Source organism: Pseudopipra pipra, chromosome 7 (genome assembly GCF_036250125.1).
Source record: "Pseudopipra pipra isolate bDixPip1 chromosome 7, bDixPip1.hap1, whole genome shotgun sequence".
Taxonomy (NCBI): domain Eukaryota; kingdom Metazoa; phylum Chordata; class Aves; order Passeriformes; family Pipridae; genus Pseudopipra; species Pseudopipra pipra.
In genome coordinates this window covers 14,978,315-14,997,699 of record NC_087555.1, presented here as the reverse complement: position 1 = coordinate 14,997,699, position 19,385 = coordinate 14,978,315, and the positions used below count along the sequence as shown (strand labels likewise).

The window sequence follows — 19,385 nt, the reverse complement described above, 5'->3', positions numbered from 1 at the left end:
TGAACAATCTAATATCTTGTCTGTGTAATTTCATTATCAACAATCTGAAAGGGCTCAAATATTTCTGCTAATGTTTTAACAACAGATGTGGACTAGACTATGTTAATTGAGAGAGACTGTTTATCCAGTTGCCAAGAAACAGACAGTTTTCTTTGAGAATGCAGTGTTGTGCTTACAGCCTCAGCATCCTCCTGTTCTCCTGAAAGGTTTAGGAAGTCGATGTTCTGGTAACTAAGTTACCCCTGCCAGCACTGGAACAAACTCAGCTCCACAAATGGATGGAGAGTACCATTAGGCAACAGCTGATGTTCAAACATGTTGAACATTAAAAGAGAACACCTTTTGTTCTGTCAACGACTTTATACCTTCAGGAAAGGGAATTAGGTTTTCATGATGACAAGAAGGGAAGATACATGTTTAAGTGAAGATTGCTGCTAAAAAAGAAAGGCTTAATAGACTAATAATAAACCCATTCCAAGCTGGCTGCCAGGTACTGTGAAAAATTATCTGCTCATGTTGTCTGAGTGCTGTGGTTACACTTTGTGAGTTTGCTCCCTGATGCCAGTGATCTTGCTGTATTGTTGTTGACCTATTTCTAACATAAGAATGTGGGCCGGGAAATCTGGAATTTTTAACTTGTAAGACTAACAAGCTAAGAATTATGATTAGCTTTGAGTTAAGAATGTTTAATTGAATGAATGATGGATGTTTGATAACCTTTTCTGATGTGTGCTTTTTATTTTCCACTTTGTAACTGAGGTATTTGTGTCTTAAATCGCAGTCATCACTTTTGTCAGTCATTTATGCCTCCTTTTATTCCCAGCTGCTTGTTTCCATCTCAGTCTTCTCACCTTCCCACTTTCAGTCTATCAGCTTGCTGCTTAAGGTACTTCTGCTCTGTGAGTCTTCACTATGGCCTCAAGGATGAACAGTGGAACAAACTTCCTTAAGGTGCTCATTTCTCAGCTTAATGTGGAACTTCTGCTCCTCCAACAGTCTTGGTGTCAGCTGGCACTAAGGAATGAGAAGTCTGCTTTTGTGTACTGAGCAAGAAACCTTTTTCCCTCTCCTCTTATACAGCTCAGACCTGCCTCATCCTCATCGAGATGCCCGATGCCCTGGACTGGGGGCTGTCACTGGGCTGCCCTCACTCAGTACAGGGGCACAGACCACACAGCCACACCTTCAGAGGGAGCCATCATCCCCTGTGGGTGCTTGTGTCCCTGGGGCTGCCTACCTGGAGAGCAGGAGAGGCTTACTTTGCCTGCTGGCTTGTGGCATGTCTCTGGGTTCTGCTGCTACCTGGATTTTTCAGCATTGATGGCAAAAGAAGTTTCCATTGGAAGCATTTAGTTTGAAAAGGTTTACAATCTGTTTTAGCAATCTCTTTTGCTTGGCCTAGTGGAAAACACGCCAACCTCTGCCTCTCCATGTCCCTTCATGCCTTTTGGAGAGGCTAGGATTCCCGACTGAACAGTATCTGTCTTTTTGTGATGTACAGTCATCTGTAACAATTACCCTCAGAACAAGATGAGTTGACTTTCAGCAAACTTTATCCTGAACGATCTGGAGAATTAGTATGACAGTTTGTGTTACAGAATGCCACATCAGATTCTAAAAGGGATCTAGAGAACTAAAGTGCAAATTAAGGGAGAACCTATTCACCTGCATCTAAGATCAGATCGCAAGAGCTCTGGCACTTAAACACCTGGACATCCGTGGGTATCCATGTTTTTGCCAGACAAGCTATGTAGGCTCTGAGAGTTGCACTCAGCCTAGGCAGAGCCACTGCATTTACAAATAAGCCGCTTTGTCACCTGGGATCCCTCTTGCAGAGCCTGCCTGTGAGGCTGATTTGCGAAATGTCATGTGAGCATGAGTAAGATTTGGTGATTAAAAGACGATCAGCAAAAAGCACAGAACTTTCATACCCACTGTCATTGAAAAGTACAGAAGGTTGTAGAGGGAAGTATCATTATCGAAAAGCCTGGAGATAAAGTGGGATGTGAGAAATGAGCTCAGCACATTTGCAGACAAAAGGAACTGCAGGTCATGTTTTCTCCAGACAGGAAACTTTGGAACTCTGCAGCTCTTCTGCTAAAGGGACCCCTTCACCCTTCTCTGTGAAGACCATGAAGCCGTGGGGTACCAAGAAGATATGCACAGTGCCAGGAGAGCTTCTACATTTTGTCTGGATGCTGGGAAAGCAGAGGGCCATCTCAGTATCTGTACAAAGCAGACTCAAGAGTCCCTGTCTTGTGCCCTGTGTTGCTATTGTGGTATCAGGGGCAAACTTGTTCTTCCCTGAAGAATGATGTAGGCATTTCACTCCAAAGCAGATTTGGTCTATGATTTGGTATTTTGGATGGTGTTAAAATCTGGAGAAGCTTTTCAGGCATTTTTACATGTGGGCGTTGTGCATGGTAACCACAGGCATTGAAGCCTTTCAGTGCACAGAGGATGTAAGCATTCAGTTCAGGCTTGCAAATTCCATTCCTGTGACTGAACACCACCTATACCATCAAATGGAGCAGGCATCTTACAAGCCTCAGCAGTATATAACGGGTTTTAACATAATGCTCAAATAAATTGTGAGATGGGTTAAGGCAGTAATACAGTAGGCCCTGGAGATGTGATTTGCAAGATAATGTAGTTACTGGCTATACAATGGAAGAGCATTCTTGGTGTTTTGTAGATAAACATTGCAACCTGGCATTCCTGAGTGATGAGTTTGTGCCTGCAAATAATATTACACCTCCTCTTTATCAATACTTCATTGTAATTGGAGCTGTCTATAAGCTGTGTCTCTTCTTTCAGTTAGAAGCTACAACTCAGCTGAAATTCCCTTCTTTGCATTATCAAACCACAGGTTCACTCTTCAAAAAACAAATATTTTAAATATTCTGTGTAAACTACAGCATTAAATTCTCATGTTTTCTGTTCCTCTGACAATCTGTTAGTCATAACAGGTAGAGACAAATATGCCCTTTGTATTAGTAATAGTGTTTGCTAGTTTTCCATTTAACCAAAGTAATTTTTAAGCAACCTTCTGTGGGTTCAAAGTATCCATTATTGAAAATCAGACATGTTTAACTTGAAACTACAGTAGCTAAATATAAAAAGTGTAATATTCTCTGTTCCTTCACAGTGCTGGGAAAAACTCCAAAGGCCTGAGTTGAAGAGGAGAGATGTCATGTCCATACATGGGGGTAAAAATAGCATGAGAGACTGAATGGAAATCATACATTCAGCCCACAGCCATTAAAGGGAAACAGTAAGTTGAAACAAATGCCTTTTGATGCTTTGCTTATGTGACTTTTCCAAAGTACTTGTTCTTTACTCTGCCACTCGCTATCTTCAAGCTGAGGTTATTCTCCCAGGCAAGGGAGCAGTACTTAATGCATCCCTGTCCCTCTTTCTCTTAGTGCCTGCCCACACTTGCCTTCAGTACCCAAAAATGTAGCTTGCCTAGCAAAGAACTGTTTACTAAATCAAAGCATCTCAAAGACTGACATTGTTCTACCAGCTACATAGTATGAAGTTACCCTTTGTTACAACAAAAAACTTGCATCTCCTATTCCTGAATGTATCTCTTCTGTTTCTGTTGTTTTCTTTCTGTGTCTCTTGGCAGTTGGCCCTTCTAGTTCATTGCTGACTGATATACACCATGTATACAGCTGTTCTCAAACTTCAACTACAGCAAAGCCCTTCAGGGGCTACGTTTTGATCTTCTCAGAAAAGTTTTGTTTTGTCACTATCATGTCTGTGGCATTTTTCTCTTTACTGTGCTAAAGATGAGTCAAATTTAATTTTTTTCCAGTTTTAACACATCCATAAACTGTGAGAGCACCAGGCTATGAAACTGTGAAAGATATCCTGCTGCTCACTTGTTTGGTGGTTGGTTTGTCTTTTTTCTTTTTTTTAAAGCCAACATGTTTCAGTCTTTCCTTCAGTCACCCCTCCTCTAAGGTGTGCTACATGTAGCTGTAATATGTTCGTAGCAAGAGTCTTCTCTGCAACCACCATACACACGACAAGCTGATTTTTGTGGTGGTTCTGCAGTGGGATACAGCTGCAGAGTGCACCCAGTCAGGTAATATAAAGGAAACTTTTCACCGTTTTCATAACAATGCCTGGAATTACAGGATCCTGATCCTTTTCAGACTTTAAACAAATGGCCTTGAGCTTCTTAAGAAGGAATTTTTGGGCTTTGTTATTTTAAGCTAGTTATGTCTGAAGGGAACCGCATGCCCCGTAGTCTCAAGTCTGAATTTACAAGCTGTAAAAAAACTTGCACAACTGTGTTCAAATAAACAGCTGTTTAAAATACCCAAGTAACAGAAAAGCCAAATCTGACAGAAATTATGTTTATATTTATTCAAACTCCAAGATAACATCTGATTTTTTTCCCCTTATTTTCACTCCTTCCAGTGTAGGTGGAACTGATTCAGATGCTTTCTTAGGAAGAGGGGGTGGAGAGCCCCGAGAAGCACCTGGTTTATGGAGAGGTAAGAGCTCTCCGAAAATGATAAAAGCCAGGCTGGTGCTATTCCATTTGGGATTTGTTTGCAATTGTGTCTTCCTGTGCTCATATATATGTGTGTGAACCTTTGAGGATTACTACTATTTTACATCCTAACTTTCCCTCAGATTGTGATTATCCAGAAAGAAATGTGGAACACTCAGCCTATCAATGAATTACAGTACCCCATCATTCAAAGGATAATATTGGCCTCATACAGGATGCATTTGGTATACAACATGCTTTTCTTAGAGTCAATCTTATCATGACATTTGCATATTCTGCAACACCCATTTCAGCTGCTCTTTTCTGAAATGCCCTTACTTGCTTTGCAGAGAAAAATAGTGAGGAATGTTGTCCTTGTGTAAGCAAAAAGAGGTCGAAGAAACAATGAGCTCTTGCATTTGTTAGCACTATAACTGACTGAAAGGCACAGAGCCACACTGTTCCCTATGGCTCTCTGCACATTCACTAGCTCAGAGCACAGCAGCTGGAGTTTGAATCCATTTTATCCACCATGTACTTCTACTAACCAAAATTGCATGGGTGACTGTACACCTGCTCTTTCTGTGCCTGTGATAGGTCCTTGCTTGTTTTACTGAGTAATATGGAAGAAGATTTGAAAGTAGATCTCCTAAAGCCAAGCCACAGTCTGAAAAATCATTTCACTTGTGCTCTCATTTCTCTTTCTTCTCCTCAAACCTGTCTCTCAGAATCAGAGGACACTGATCTTCAAGCTTTCACAAGCATTTCTGGAAACCCTGCCTGGGTTTGCCTATACACACTGCTTTTGGAGAAACAGTCAATCAGTTTCTGTTATTTTAATCCTGGTGCTTTCATATAAATATGTACCATTACTTGTAACATCTCTGCAGAAGGAAAGTATGTCTACAAGCACCAAAAATTGTGTCTCCGGTACAAAATGTAAATTTGAAAAATAGTGATGGAAACTTGATACAGGCTCAAAGAGGCTGTAAGGTAATGCCACTGGTGTTCATGCTGCTTTCATTGGTTCTGATTCTTATTTCGTCTTCTATCTGTGCAAAATATAAAGGAGGTGTCTATGATGTCTTTTCATGGATATTACTAGTTGATTTTTTTTTTTTTAGGGATGGTTGAGTTGTATAATTAAAGGGCTGAATAACACATAGTTCTTCATGCCTTACGTCCTTCACACTCTGGTCTGAAGCACAGTCGTAATCATAGCAAGGAACTTTGTTGAGAAGAAATTAAAGTGGAAGGGTAACATAGTGGGAGTTTCTTCAAGTCTCTCACTACTATAATTTTATTCCATCCAAATGCTTATTGCAAGTAACCACAGTATGTTTCACTACAAATTTTACTGGACACATTAACTGCACATTAATGGCTCTTGCATAGCTCATATATTTGTAGCTCTAGGGAAAGGAAAAGCAAGGCCACTTTGATATCAGTTTATGTAACACAGAATTTTTTTCTTGGAAGGCTCGAGGCCATTAAGAGTATGAACTATACTGGAATATGTTCCGTATGGCAGTTTCTCAGGTACTGTGATAGCTAATCCAAGTTAATAATTAAAATCCTCTTCTATCCCTCTTTCCTTCAGGATGCAAGAAAGGTCTAGGGTTTCTTTTAATACCATATCATCTTTTCCCGTGTATGTGATCCTGTCCTCATTGCCACAGCATAGTTAATATTGTAGCGAGTAATATTTCATCTGGGTAAACAATCAAAGGGGAGAAGGGTTGGTTTGATCTTTAAGATATATTTTTATTGAATAAGCCCACAGTGATATCAGTGATTGATGGAGCACTACTAGCACTGGCAGCCTTAAGACCCTGTTTCCAGAGTAGTAGTGCACATTTAGATGAAGATTTTATCTTGGTTTGGGCAGCCACAGAGCATGCTGTCCTTGTGCCCGGCCGCTGCTGCACTCAGCAGGCGATATTTTGGGATTTCTCTGCATCGGAGGGACTTTTAGAGGTTGAAGGTGTAAGAGTAGCCATGAAAGGGAGATTAAGCCCAAAAATCTGGTTTCATGCTCTTGGGATATTTACCACTTCTTCAGTTATAAAACATGAGGTTTTTTTCTGCTTGCCTGGCAGGATGCTGTGATCTCACAACTGCTGGGTGGTGCCCCCCTACATTGGGCTCATAAAGGAACCATCACCATTACAAACAAAGGAATTAGCTGTAAATACTCAGAAATCTGAGCCTTAAAAACTAATGTACTTCAGGCTTGTTTGTTGTTTTTTTTCCCCCTATAAAATGTTCTGCTAGGCAAAGTCATGCATAAAATAGAGAATATTCCAGTGTTCTCCCTCAGTATATGAGGATGGGTCTTTGGTGTCCTATCACCAAACCAAAGGAAAAGGTTTGGACTGCGTTATATAAAATATGAAAGAAAATGAGTGCAATTCTCCCACTTGGCAGGGCAGCTCTTCAGCTTCTCCTCATAGAGGCAGGTAGAGCTGTAGAGGTTTGCTCATGACAGAGCTGCAATTTAGTGACTCCTGGATTTGACCACCAGCTAATCTTCACAAAGACCCTGCAATATCAACTGTTTGCCTTTGGCCTCCAAATGTCAAATAAAACAAGTTTAGTTTAAAAATTCCAAAGAGCTGTTGCAGGAGCAATTGGAGATGCTGGAATATCTGCTTGCAGATGATTTCACAATTGTAAGGAATGGCATCCAACCTGCTCTCTGGCTGATTGACTTGCTCTGTGCCAAACATTTTCATGTTCTGTGTTTTTTCTACTACATAACTGTCAGATAGCTTTGGAGTTCATGGTGGGAGCATTCAGACGTAGTGCAGCTGTTCCTTTTGCTCTAACAGCTACTTTATATCCCAGACAGGTCACAGAACAGGACAAAAAGCAGCTGTGCTGCCAGTCTGTGAATCACAGAGCATCTTCCACCTGGGAAGAAAACTGTTATATCAGAAGATTATGTATCTTAATTCTCCAAAGTTACTAGGGAGATGCTAATCAGTTAATTTCTACTCAATATGGTAAACTGTGTGACTAGAACTGTCTCATAATGCCTTAAATGGGCAATACTTTTGGATTAAAAGGTTTTATTTCTGTATTTTCACTTTTTTTGCAAACATGAGAGAATAAGGAGCTAAGTTAAACACCTTTGCTAATGAGTGTCCATCTGAATTCACAGCTTTAGCAATTTATTACTGAAGATGACAATTTAATAATGGAAATAGCTAATCAGAGAAAACAAAGTTAGTGGTTTTCTCAAATAATGCTGGTCAATGACAGTGTTTGGGCTTGTGATAGAAGGAAACAAATTGCTGAATTTTGAATTCTGGTACAATTTTTCAGATATATGAAAATGCTTTCTCTCTTCAAAGCCTTGAGTGTTTGTAGTCAGAAGACCAGATGTGCTGATACCTGGGACCAGAGCTACTGCCAGTGCCTGCACATCTGCCTCAGCCACAGTGTAATGTGTGCAAATCTAGGTGAGAGACACTGATTTGTGAGATTTACGTAAAGCCTGGTAGATTTACCAGATTTCTGACCATAGGCAGTGTCTGTTTGTGTGGGTGATTGCTGCATATTCTTACAGGGATCTTGCTTAATTTCCTCTTTTATCTTGGATTAATGCTTTATGGGAAAATACATTGTGAATCTGTATAACTAACAGGTTTAGTAGTGCTCATCAAATAACAACATTCAGAAGAAGCAAGCACACATGCTGTTCTCTCTGGGGAGCAAACCTATCTGCAGGAATTCAACCCATTACATTTATTTAGCAGATCTGGAAGAAAGGACTTAATTTGATTTTGAATCACTTTAGTTTTCATATTAGAGAAAAGCAATAATAGAAATCAAGTTACCTGGCACATTTTACATCAGCTAAACCTACCCCCAGCAGGGTGTTGCTCAGGAACAGCAGCTTGCCACTTCTAGTCAGGAGCAGCACTGCTGCTTCTGTAGTAGATCACTGTTTTTATGATGTTTGGACTTGTAATAAAGTTTTCTATCTGTTGCTGGGAGATAGTACATATATATCCATTTCTTAAAAACACCCCAACTCCACAGTGGAGTTTTTTGTAAGCTTTAGGTAATGGGCTAATCTGAACAATTTAATTGGTTTTTCTACGAAGCTGCCTTATCATCCTGTGAGGAGTGTGCCCAAAACTCTGAGGTGTCTTTTTGTCCCTGCTAGTTTTAAGAGCAAAGTTTTCCTGTGCCCAAGGACAAGAATTCCTTCCCCAGATCCTTCTAGAGCAACAGGATGCATAATGTCCCTTGGAAACTGGTGAGGACAGTCCATGCAGCCCTCAGAATGTGTGGGTGGGTGCAGAATGCTCTCTCCAGAGCAAACTGTTTGGAAAGGCTAAATTACTTAAAATCCCACTCATCCACAAAACTGGTGCAGTCAAGGAAGAGTAGAAGAGTCAATAATCTAGCTGTTTAATATATTTTTTCAAGAATTATTTGGCAGTATCTGATTTTTATGATGTTTAGCAGAGGGACATGCTGTCTTTCACTTCCTTCCCTAATCCATTTCCTATGTGTTAGCAAAGGGTAAAAAATACTCGGGTACTGCACTACAACTGAGGTAACCTTATATGACAACAAATTCCTGAGGCTGGAATATTGTGACTGGTCTGACAAAATGTTGCACATTCTTCTTTTTTTTATTTAAATAGAAGAAGCACGGAAAGTTTGCAAAGGATGGGGGTGGAAGAAATGTTCTCTGTTCTCCAAAACTGGGTGAGAGGTTGAAATACAATTGAAATTAGATTGTTTGGATGTCCTTGATGGTACAGATGAAGCTTGTCTGGATGGAGTTTTTAACTACTTTATTTCAGTTTTCTTAGTCATAGTTTTTGAAACGTTTTACAGTTTACTTGGGTGCATAGGAGCTTAGCTGGAAGCCCTGTTGAAATCTCAGTATCTAATTTTCCAGCAAGCAGTAAGCTCAGCTGACAGATTCACAGCATAAGTTCTATCACAGCATTGGCTTTCAAGAACTGATATATTAAGATACACATTAATGCACAAAAGAATTGTAAGTGGCTGCAGTTTGCATGTTGCAAAAAATAGTAATCTGTATTTAGAGCAATTGATTTCCTCTTCTGATGGACTTCTGAAGTGAGAATGCTTTATCAGTCTTTACTACTGAGAGCACTAGGACCTTTTTTGTAAGTAAATCAACTCTCATCTGGCAGAAGTGGGTGAGGAGGGTGGTTTGGAATCTAGAGCAGTGGCTGGCACAGATCCTCAGTGCTGGACTGACTCTGCTGACTTTGAAGTCAGATAGAAAATACAAACTGATGCAAAGTAGGTTTTTTGAACCATCACATCACTCTTTGTCAGAAAGCATCAATTCCCTGGACACCATCAGTTTGTTGGGACTAAACATGAACTCCTCTGCTCTGCTTTTATTAATTGCAAATATGCTTTGTGAAAACCAGTAAAAGGGTGTTACCAGCTTAAGACTTTGCCAAGGCAGTAAGGTGGAGTTGCATGTGGGAATGAAGCCTTGTTTAATCAGGTTTTGTAATTACTTTGATACAATTTTAGCTGAAGCATGTTGAGTCAAGCAGTTCCTGGTTTAATACACTTACTCTTTAGTCTTCAGTTGCAAATTTTAGAATTTACCAAATACCTATTTAATAACCAATTTTTGTTGTTGCACACTGATCATCTACAAATATGCCTGTAGTAACTACATGTTGTACTTTTATCTGTTTTTACTTAAGTAACCAGTTTTAGATGTCAAATCTCCCCTGAAGTCTACTAAATTTTTGGATAGGTTTTAAAGATGAAAAAAATCAATCCTCATCTTGAACTCACAATAAAGGGAAGTGAGCACAGCAGTAGCAGAGACTTTCCCTCTCTCGTACCATGGATTTGGTTTAGTTTTACAGTGTTTTCTTGACTCCCCCATTAGATCTAGAGGAGGAATGTCCTCCATGGAGAGGTGTATTGGAGATAGGGCTGTCTGAATGCAGAGGCACCCACGGGGCACTTGCAGGTGAGCTTGCTGGGTTGGGGAGGAGTGGGTGTTACACTGCACAGCAACCTGAAGGTTCACAGCACTGATAGTTCGCTATCAGGACACACCTCACCTATTGTCAACACATGCAGAGGCTGTAGAGAGTTTGTAGCAAGAGGAGGTTGTTATTTATAGGCAATGGAAAAGTTTATGCTTCTTGTTTGCAATTGCAAATATACAGGAAAACTGTACATTCCTTTATCATCTTCATTCAGTTGTTAAACCCCCAGGTTTCTTCCCCAAGAATCATCCCTGTTTCTCTGGATTTCTTGATTTAACCTCTATAACCAAGGCACCTGACAATTACTCTGAGAGTTTATAGCGCTGCTTTTTTTGTTTTGTTTTACTTTTAAAAAAAAACCAAACAAAAACCTGTAAAATCCGAAAACTCTGGGGCGTTTCTGAAGAAAAAAAGATTGTTGCTTTGTTTGTTTTTTTTTTTTTTAAATGAGAAAGGAACATCTTAAAATTAGGAATAACAAGACATTCGTGTTTGTAATTAGTGAATTATAGCCTACAAAGTAGCTTGAATGCTTTCAGCTGAAAGCTGCTTTGGAAGCTTAACATGGGATTAATTTTTGAAGTATACCTGGACTACCAAGAAGTTAATCAATGGAGTGTGAGCTATACCCACTTAAAAAGCAAGGACATGAAAATCAGTGCATTCTCCATGAGAGGCTCTTAATTATTTCCTTTCAGAGAATGTGCACATTATCTTAATTATACAGGAGCCTACGTAAAGGTACCATTGGATTGTATCCAATGAAAGCTAAAGCAAACAATATGACAAGAAAAAGGGCACTTGCGTCATTTCACTTTAGCATTTAAAATACAAACAATAACTAGCAAATAAAAAGCTCCTAGCTCATGGTGTGCTTACCAGTGCCAGCATACTTATTCCTTCACATGTAATCTTTAGAACAAAGAACTCCATATCAGAAAATGCTTTGACAGTCTTTTTTTTTATTTGTCTGCACAAAAGCAAGACCACATTTCAGCAAGGAGGCATGTTTCCTGTGGGGCTCTGCTGGCTTCATGCGATTAATGACCTCTGCATTTCCCAGATAAGTCTTACTGTGTGAATGTGATCTTCTCCTGTGTGCATGAGGGCACACAGCCACTAAAAAAAAAAGGCATCAGAACGGAAGGGTGATAAAGCTGCTGGTAAGACTGAGGTGCTGGAGCATTTTTGTTAGAGATGCCATTGCTTTCTGTAAGGAGTAGATTTTGAGATGCTCAGTAATGGTGATTAAAATGATGAGTTATTCTACATGGTAAGCCTGTCACTCTGATCAAATCCACCTTGAGAAACTAAAGTTTCTATATCCGTGAGATCCCAAGATACTGTTTTGGAGACCTCAGCTTTAACACGTATGTTCAGCTGTGACAATGCACTGTTAACATGCTTTCTTGAACAACTGAGGGGAAAAATGTCCAGATCTTTGTACATTATCCCCTGAAAGGGTACTTATACGGCTTCAAATGTCAGGCTGCTCTGGCATTTCTCTGCATCTTTGATCACTTTAGGTATATTTTGGTGATGCCATTCGAATGTTTCTCAGTATTGCCACAAAAAAACGTTATCATAATGTTACTTAGCACCATGGCATTGCCAAATCACCTGGAAAGTGTTGGGGAACTTCCTTTGGAGAATGGAAGGTAGAGGAAGGAGTTCTCCCTCATCAGCCTTTCTTACCTTCCTCTGACCACTTTGGGAGCAGCTCCTATCCTTTGAAAACTTTAGCTTTTCATGGAAGCTGCAGAGTCACTTCCTCTCACTTGTGGGGAGGAAGACCCTAGTGTAGTCTCCTATGCTCCCTTCCAGGGACACCCAGACCTACACTTGTTGCACATGTGGCACTTTGCTGTGTCCTAGTGTGTTTTGAGGAGTGAATAGCACATTTTCTGTGGGAAGACAGGAGGACACACAGTCCTCCTCCAGCTTTGCATGAGTCAAAAGCTCTGAAAAGGTGTGTGTGTGTCAGGACAGGCACAGATGAAAACACTGCATGACAGCAGTGACACTCAATACATTTTAGAGATTAATGTACAACACCTCTGATCCCTACATCTACCAGAGTATGGTACAGAGGAAGGGAGGATCACAAATGGCACGTTTCTAAGCACAGAACAGCTGCCTCCATTCATGGAAGTGTCAAAATAGTCCTTAAACATCACTAATGAATTTTTTCCTATATTTAATGTTTTCCAATGCTAGTGGAGCCTAACTGATATATGAGAAGTGTTTTAAAACCAAATTCTTGTTGCTGTCAGGAAACCCCAATTCAAGATGCACTGATCCATTCCTTCCTAGAGTGAGGTTAGAAGTCTGTTGAAAAGGACATGCGTCAAATATACCATCACAGTCCAGTGCAGCCTGCTCTAGCAGTAGGGATAGAAGTCTTGGTAAAAAAAAGTCATGTTATCCTTTAGCTGTGTTCTGTAGTATCTCCCCTAATCAAAGTAATTCCTAACTTATTTACACAAAAGGCAGAGTCCTTCTCTTTAGTGGGACTTTTTTTTTCTAACCCTTCGATATCTACTGCTCCTAATTTTCTACCTGTAATAATTGAACCATTCCCATATTAAATGACTGTACTTGGAGAGAGGCACAGGTACCAGAGTGCTACATAACTGCAGGGAAGTGGAAAACAGTGCAGTGAGACCTCTGTGGGCTTAATCAGCTTTGTAGGGAACATGCAGTCATTGACTCTTCCAAGTGCACAGCAAGGAAGGAAAGTTTTCCTCTGGCTGACAGCTACTTTAAAGAGATGAATTTATATTTTTGGACACTGCACTTGGAATTCCAGTTAATATTTTAATCTAGTAAATGGATGTGGCAATTGATGGCAGAGTTCAGGGGTTGGAACTATGTGAGTTTGAATTAATCAATGCTCTCAAAGGCAGTACTACTTTTGCATCTAAAGGGGGCTGAACAGATAAAGTCCTCTGATAATTTAACACTAGAAGGCTTGAACTTCCTTGTAACAGAATAATTTCTCTGGGAAGGACAAATTCTGCTCCCGTTTATTTTTGGTGTCACATTTACCACTACCAGCACTTTCTATGCTCTTTAAGGAGCTAATTTTAAAGTTAATGGGATTTTTGTGCACAAAGGGTTGGCCAGCCATAACTGCAGACAGCACTGACGTACCTGATTAGTAAGAAATGTGACGCTTTTGCCACTTGGCCTTCTGCCCGGTGGGAGCTACTTCTGTTGAGCACATCAAATGAATTCATGTAAGTCACCAAAGAACTGCAGGCCAGGAATGGCTGTTGGTTGCTACTGGATCAGACCAGCTTCTGACCAGTCAGCTAGAGAAATATCCTGTACTTCAAACAGTGGAGTATCCATTTAAAAGCATTTAAAAATACATACAACAAGATGGAGTTGTTAGACTGGAAAATCCTCTTTAGCATGATACCATCTGGCCATTAAATATCTATGGAAAAGAGTTGAAATACCATAGTGACTCATCAAGAAGTTATTGAATTGTGTACATAAATCTTTCTTTAGAATTTATTCATTGGTGTGGATGAGCTCATGAAGTCAAACATGCCTTTTTGTCTTTATGAAGCTTCACACAGAAAATCTGGTCTTTACACAATTCTCTGACTACTCTTAAATTCAGAGTAGTTACATTATGCATACTGCAAGAGAAAATTACTATTTTCTTCCTTTTATTCCAGCTTCATTTTAATGGGATTATAAACTGGCTTTTTAAATACAGTAAAAAATTTCTTGTTTCCTTCTACAGTAGTTTTTAATTGACAGTCTATTGTTGGCCAAGTCTTTGCTCAAAGGAGCTGCAACACCTGAATCCCCTTCCTCCCACCAACCTACCTCACTCCCATGCTCCCACTGCCAAGGATGAAGTGGATAGAAATGCCTTTCAGAGCTGAATTGTTTGAACTAATGTCTCAGCACTGAGTGAGTGAGATTTATAGCAAATAATGTGAATTTCTCAGGACTGTCTAGCCCACCTTAGCTGTGGTTTTGCTTGGGAACTCTTATTGGTTTCTGTTTCGAATTTTCTCCTGATGCTTTTGTCCTACCACTTGTCACAGCTGTAGGATAACTTGATCAATGCCTCAAGGCAATACTCTTATCGCTTTGGAACTTCTTGTACTTCCCGGGGAAAGGAAATGCATTAATTTCAAAGCTGAGTCAACTCCTGAAATGAATTAGCACATTGGGTAAATATCTGAAAGCATATTTTTACAAGTAACTACTCACGTGCCCTGAGCTGTTCCGTTTCAGATGACAAGCAAGGAACATGTCCTCTGGGCTCACTTATGCACAGCTTTTGTGTCGACTTTGTGTGTTTGGGTTTTTTTAAATCTTACTTTCTACAAAACTGGTTGTTATATAGATTATTTTCTTCTCCTCCTCTGGTCATAATTTTTGATCTCACTGACCAATTTCAGCCCAAATCTAGAGAGGGAAGAGCATTCAATGATGCTAAGTATTCATTATGTTTCATGAAATAGATCGTTGGAGGTCTGAGTTGCAAAGGCTGTACCACGAAGTTGCTCATTATTGGACAACAGGCAATATGCAGAAGAGAGACACATTACAAATGCTCTAAGGATTGAAGACTTAGGGGAAGCAAAAATACCCAACCTAAATCCATAGGAAACTGTCTTCATTCTAGAGCTGATGAAACTTTATTTCATTGATTCATTGCAAAAAAAAAAAAAATCTTTCAATTAATTTTCTAAGAGGATTTTGAAGAAAACGTACAGTATGTTGGTCAGACCTGGATGTGCTGAGTCTTCTTGTTTTGTCTTCGTGCAGATCACTGTGAGTGTGGACAATGTAATGGCTACTCCCTACCTCAATGCATGTTAGAAAGCTTAATTATTCTAAATACACAGTTTTATCAGGGATCCCAATGAGAGCAGAAACAGGACTAAATAGGACAAAATATTAGCTGAGTGCTTTTGAATGTGAAAGATAAGATAAAGAAAGATCTTTTAAGTGTAGGTAAATATCTCTCTCCTTTTTTTTTCATGTATAGTTCTTCTATCAGCCATTTAGAACACACAAGATTTAAAACATATGAGCAGAAACAATATTTGTAAATGAAATGCCATCTTAAAAGTTATTCAGCTGTAAAAGTAGAGAACAGAATCCTACAGTATAGGACACAGATGTATAAACAGAAATGGCCACAATGCCATAGTCTTGTAAGGGCTCAGAAGAGCTTGTAAGAGCTTGTAAGAGCTCAGAAAGGGAACGAACACAGTCTCTAAATTTAAAGAAAAACAGTATTGAATGAGAAAATGCACAGGAGTGGCTTAAAAATTAAAATGAACCACAGCCTTAATTTCCTGCATCTGTGGATTTATTTCCTTAGCCTGCTCTCTTGGTAAAAATATGAACATCAAAAATTACAACTACCCACTGACATAATTTGCTGACACGAAGTGCATTTACATCTTGAAAGATTTAAAGCCACTTTTACTCTTCCCTCTTCTCCATGCTGTTTGTTTTCATACATTTATGTACATTTGGCCTCAGTGCTCTCCATCTGATTCGGTGGTGCAGCTGTAATCCACTTCAGTACAGATATCCGGCTCTTCCTTTAGAAACTTCCCCTTGCTATGCTATAGCTCTTGTAAACGCCCTGACGGAAGTGGCTTTTTTCCTCCTTCCTACTGCTGCAAGAGGTACCAGAAGTACAAGTCGCTTAATAAACCAGACAACATTTGGTTTGAAAAAAGCCTGGAGAGATGCAGTTTTGCATTAGTTTCAATGCATTTGTTTCTTACCTTATAGAAACACCATGCATATCACTCATGTTTAAACAAAATGACTGGCAAAGCCATAGACACTGTCCTAACACTTTAATTTATTAGAGTAAAACTACCAGGTTACTTTCCATCCTTTCTACTCCACGTATTTGAGAAAGAACATCTGTCTGGTAACAGTGATGGTTCCAAGTCAAGTATATAATTTTTTTTCTTTACAGAAAAAGATATTTGAATGAGACTCCAGATGTAATTATCTTTATCTTTCAGCATTTCACTTTAAATATGTAATTTTGAAAATGAAAATTTAGGAAAAATAAAGAATACATAATACCATTTTTTCATGGCATAATTTTCATTATTTATCATCTTATGCCTTATATATAGGATACCAGGGACACTCTGTTCTGCCTTAGCAACACAGTATTCCAGTTACTCAATTTGGTTCTGGCAAGACATGATGATATGAAATAAGTGGAGTTTCAATTTCTAAGTATGTTAAGAAAATCCCAAAGGTCTGAAATGGCAGATGTTATGGGCACGATTGATATCAGCACAGTGAGAGAGACAAGATTCTCAAAAGACCTAAAACAACAGATAATGGCTTATGAGGCAAACAAAAAAGGACAGAAAAAGAGGCATTTTCTGCAGCAGACTACAGATGCTCTATAGGAGAAAGAGGGGCTGGTCAGTCTCCTACCATCACTAGAATGGAAAAGCTGGGAAGTTGCTAAAGCAACTTGAAGAAAGGCAGCAGCACCTTCCCAACTACCAGGACCTTGGAGGAGCTCTGCAAAGAACAACTTCCAGCCTTTTGCTTTCATTTGCAGATTCAGGATGTGTAATGGAAAAGCCAGGAGGCCAAACTGCCCATGCCTGTAGTGGGCCATCTGAATAATTTGAATAGAATATCACAAAAGGCAGTGGTGGGCCCTTTCTCTTAACGCGGAATGGATACTACCCATGTCTGGCCAGATTGTCTTTCTCTTTATAGCATAACAGAGGCCTCAGTAGACTTTTTCTTTTTTCTTTTTAAATAATCTTGGCTTAGAAAGAAATTGCTTAATTTAACAAAGTGCTTTCACTAAGATGGAGCTGTGGAAACTTTAAAGATGTGCATGACACTGGGTTGTGTGTTTCTTCATGCATTCTCCAGCTCTTAAACACAGACCCTGCCAAAGCAAATAACTGCACAGTATTTATCATAGTTTTGTTACTATGTAGGAATATTTTTTTGTTACAATGCTTGCAAAGGTGAACTATTTGTTAGCTCTTCCTCCCTTCTGTCTGCCAGTAACATGGAAATCCAATTGTGGTCATGAAACATTGCTGACTTGGAGCTGCAAGTCCCAGAATCAAACCTACATTAGGCAGCAGCATGGAGTTTCTCCCCTTGTCAAGAACCAGTTCTGCTGCCATGTGAAAGTCCAACAGAAGGTTTTTGTCATATTGCACTACTTCTGTAAATGTTACAACCTGTGAAATTACTCCCATTTCTTCTGTGAAAGGAAGACACTAGGGACAGAGAGTTTTGCTTGGGTTTTATGGTTGTGTTTTTTGTTCTTGGCGGTGTTTTTTTTATTTTTATTTTGAACCATAAACCTATTCCTAGTTACTCTGTCTAGTATTTTCTGTGTGTGTTACTCACTTGCATGGTCTCCTCTGTGGTGAGATCTGCCCAGTGGGGCTTTGGTGGCTGACTGGCAGCATGTTGTCCACCTCCAGATGGTCATCCTGATGGGGTGGGCTTAACCATCTGCTGAGCTGGAAAACGGAGAAAACAGCTTCCAAATCTGGCCATTCCAGACCTTACCAGCACCTCTTGATCCCATTTGCTCCCATCCTGGGAGCAATGGTTGTCTGTAGTTCCTGGGGAGGCAGCAGAGGGCGAAGCGCAGGCTGTGACCATGCTACCAAGAGCCCAGCTATGCAGCCTGTAAATATTTCTTTGGTTTCCAGAGTTATGCTTATCCTTCTATACTGTATGGAGGAACACAGATAAATTCTGTAATTCTTCCTGAGCACTGAAGGATTGTACAGATCTATTAGGGAAATTATGTGCTCAAAAGCATGGGGAAGACCAGCCCTACTGTAGCAGGAAAATGCTACTTACAATGGACTCAGATATGGGAACAAGTTCCCATGGGAACTGGTGGAAGCACCTCATTTATATCTTTGAGTTATGTAGGAATGTATTTTTTTAGACAATGCTGCAGCTGAAAGAATCCTTTGCAGGCAAAAATTGAATTAAGTCCTCTTCAAAGGTTTTTGCTCTTTTAAGAACAAAAGACAGTGACTTAGTGACATTTGTTGGGCTAAATTGTATTTCTCTGTGTGTATTTATACACACATTCATATGTTCAGGGCCAACACCCAGATGACAAATGTGAGAGTTATTATTATTCTTAAAATGTCTGTGTGTTTTTTACTGTGATGCTTGGAAGTACTGCTAATGGTCCTGTGGCTATAAGTCTTCCTGTAGGGATTTATAATGTAAAGCATAGTTTATCTCTTATCTAATTACTGCCTATAAAATTTTTTATTTGAATGTTTTCAAAATAATTTGGGAAAAAAGAAGTTGACCTGATTTAAGTGACAGAAGACTTGACATGACTTTTTTCCCAATCAGCTATTTCTTTGAAGTACAACTAGCAAATTACATTCTGAAGCAAGAGAAACTTTCACTACAGAACAAACTCACTTTTTGGTTACAAATATTAGAAGAAATAATAAGCCAGATATTATCCTAATAAGTAAGAGCCTAGTGCTGTACTGGCAGGACTTCATTGCAAAAAGCTATTGGCTGCTGTTTACATTTCAGACATTCTCTGAGTAAGTGTTGTCACAACAGACAAGCAATTATAGACAATAATGTCAGTAATTTGTGGATTAAGAACTCCTTAAGGATGTATTGGTACGCCCAGACAGTAGCTGCTTTTAGCTTGCAACTTAGCTGTGTTGGTGAAACTGTAACTTCCCAGAAGCAATTGTGCTCCCTCCGAGGTAGCAAAAGCATGGCAGGATTGAACTTCTCTGGGTTCTCCCTGCCTCCCTCACAGCTCTCATCCCTCAGCCTCAAAGAGCCATCTTAAATAGATATATCTATTTATG

General features: G+C 39.6%; 1 long non-coding RNA gene across 1 annotated transcript; it reads left to right on the top strand.

Moving 5' to 3' along the window:
• Positions 1 to 204: 204 nt before the first annotated feature.
• LOC135417084 (uncharacterized) lies at positions 205 to 15,710 on the top strand. The gene is made up of 3 exons (XR_010431889.1): positions 205 to 490; positions 3,149 to 3,274; positions 4,432 to 15,710. It is a non-coding gene; the product is annotated as an uncharacterized LOC135417084 (long non-coding RNA).
• Positions 15,711 to 19,385: the final 3,675 nt, after the last annotated feature.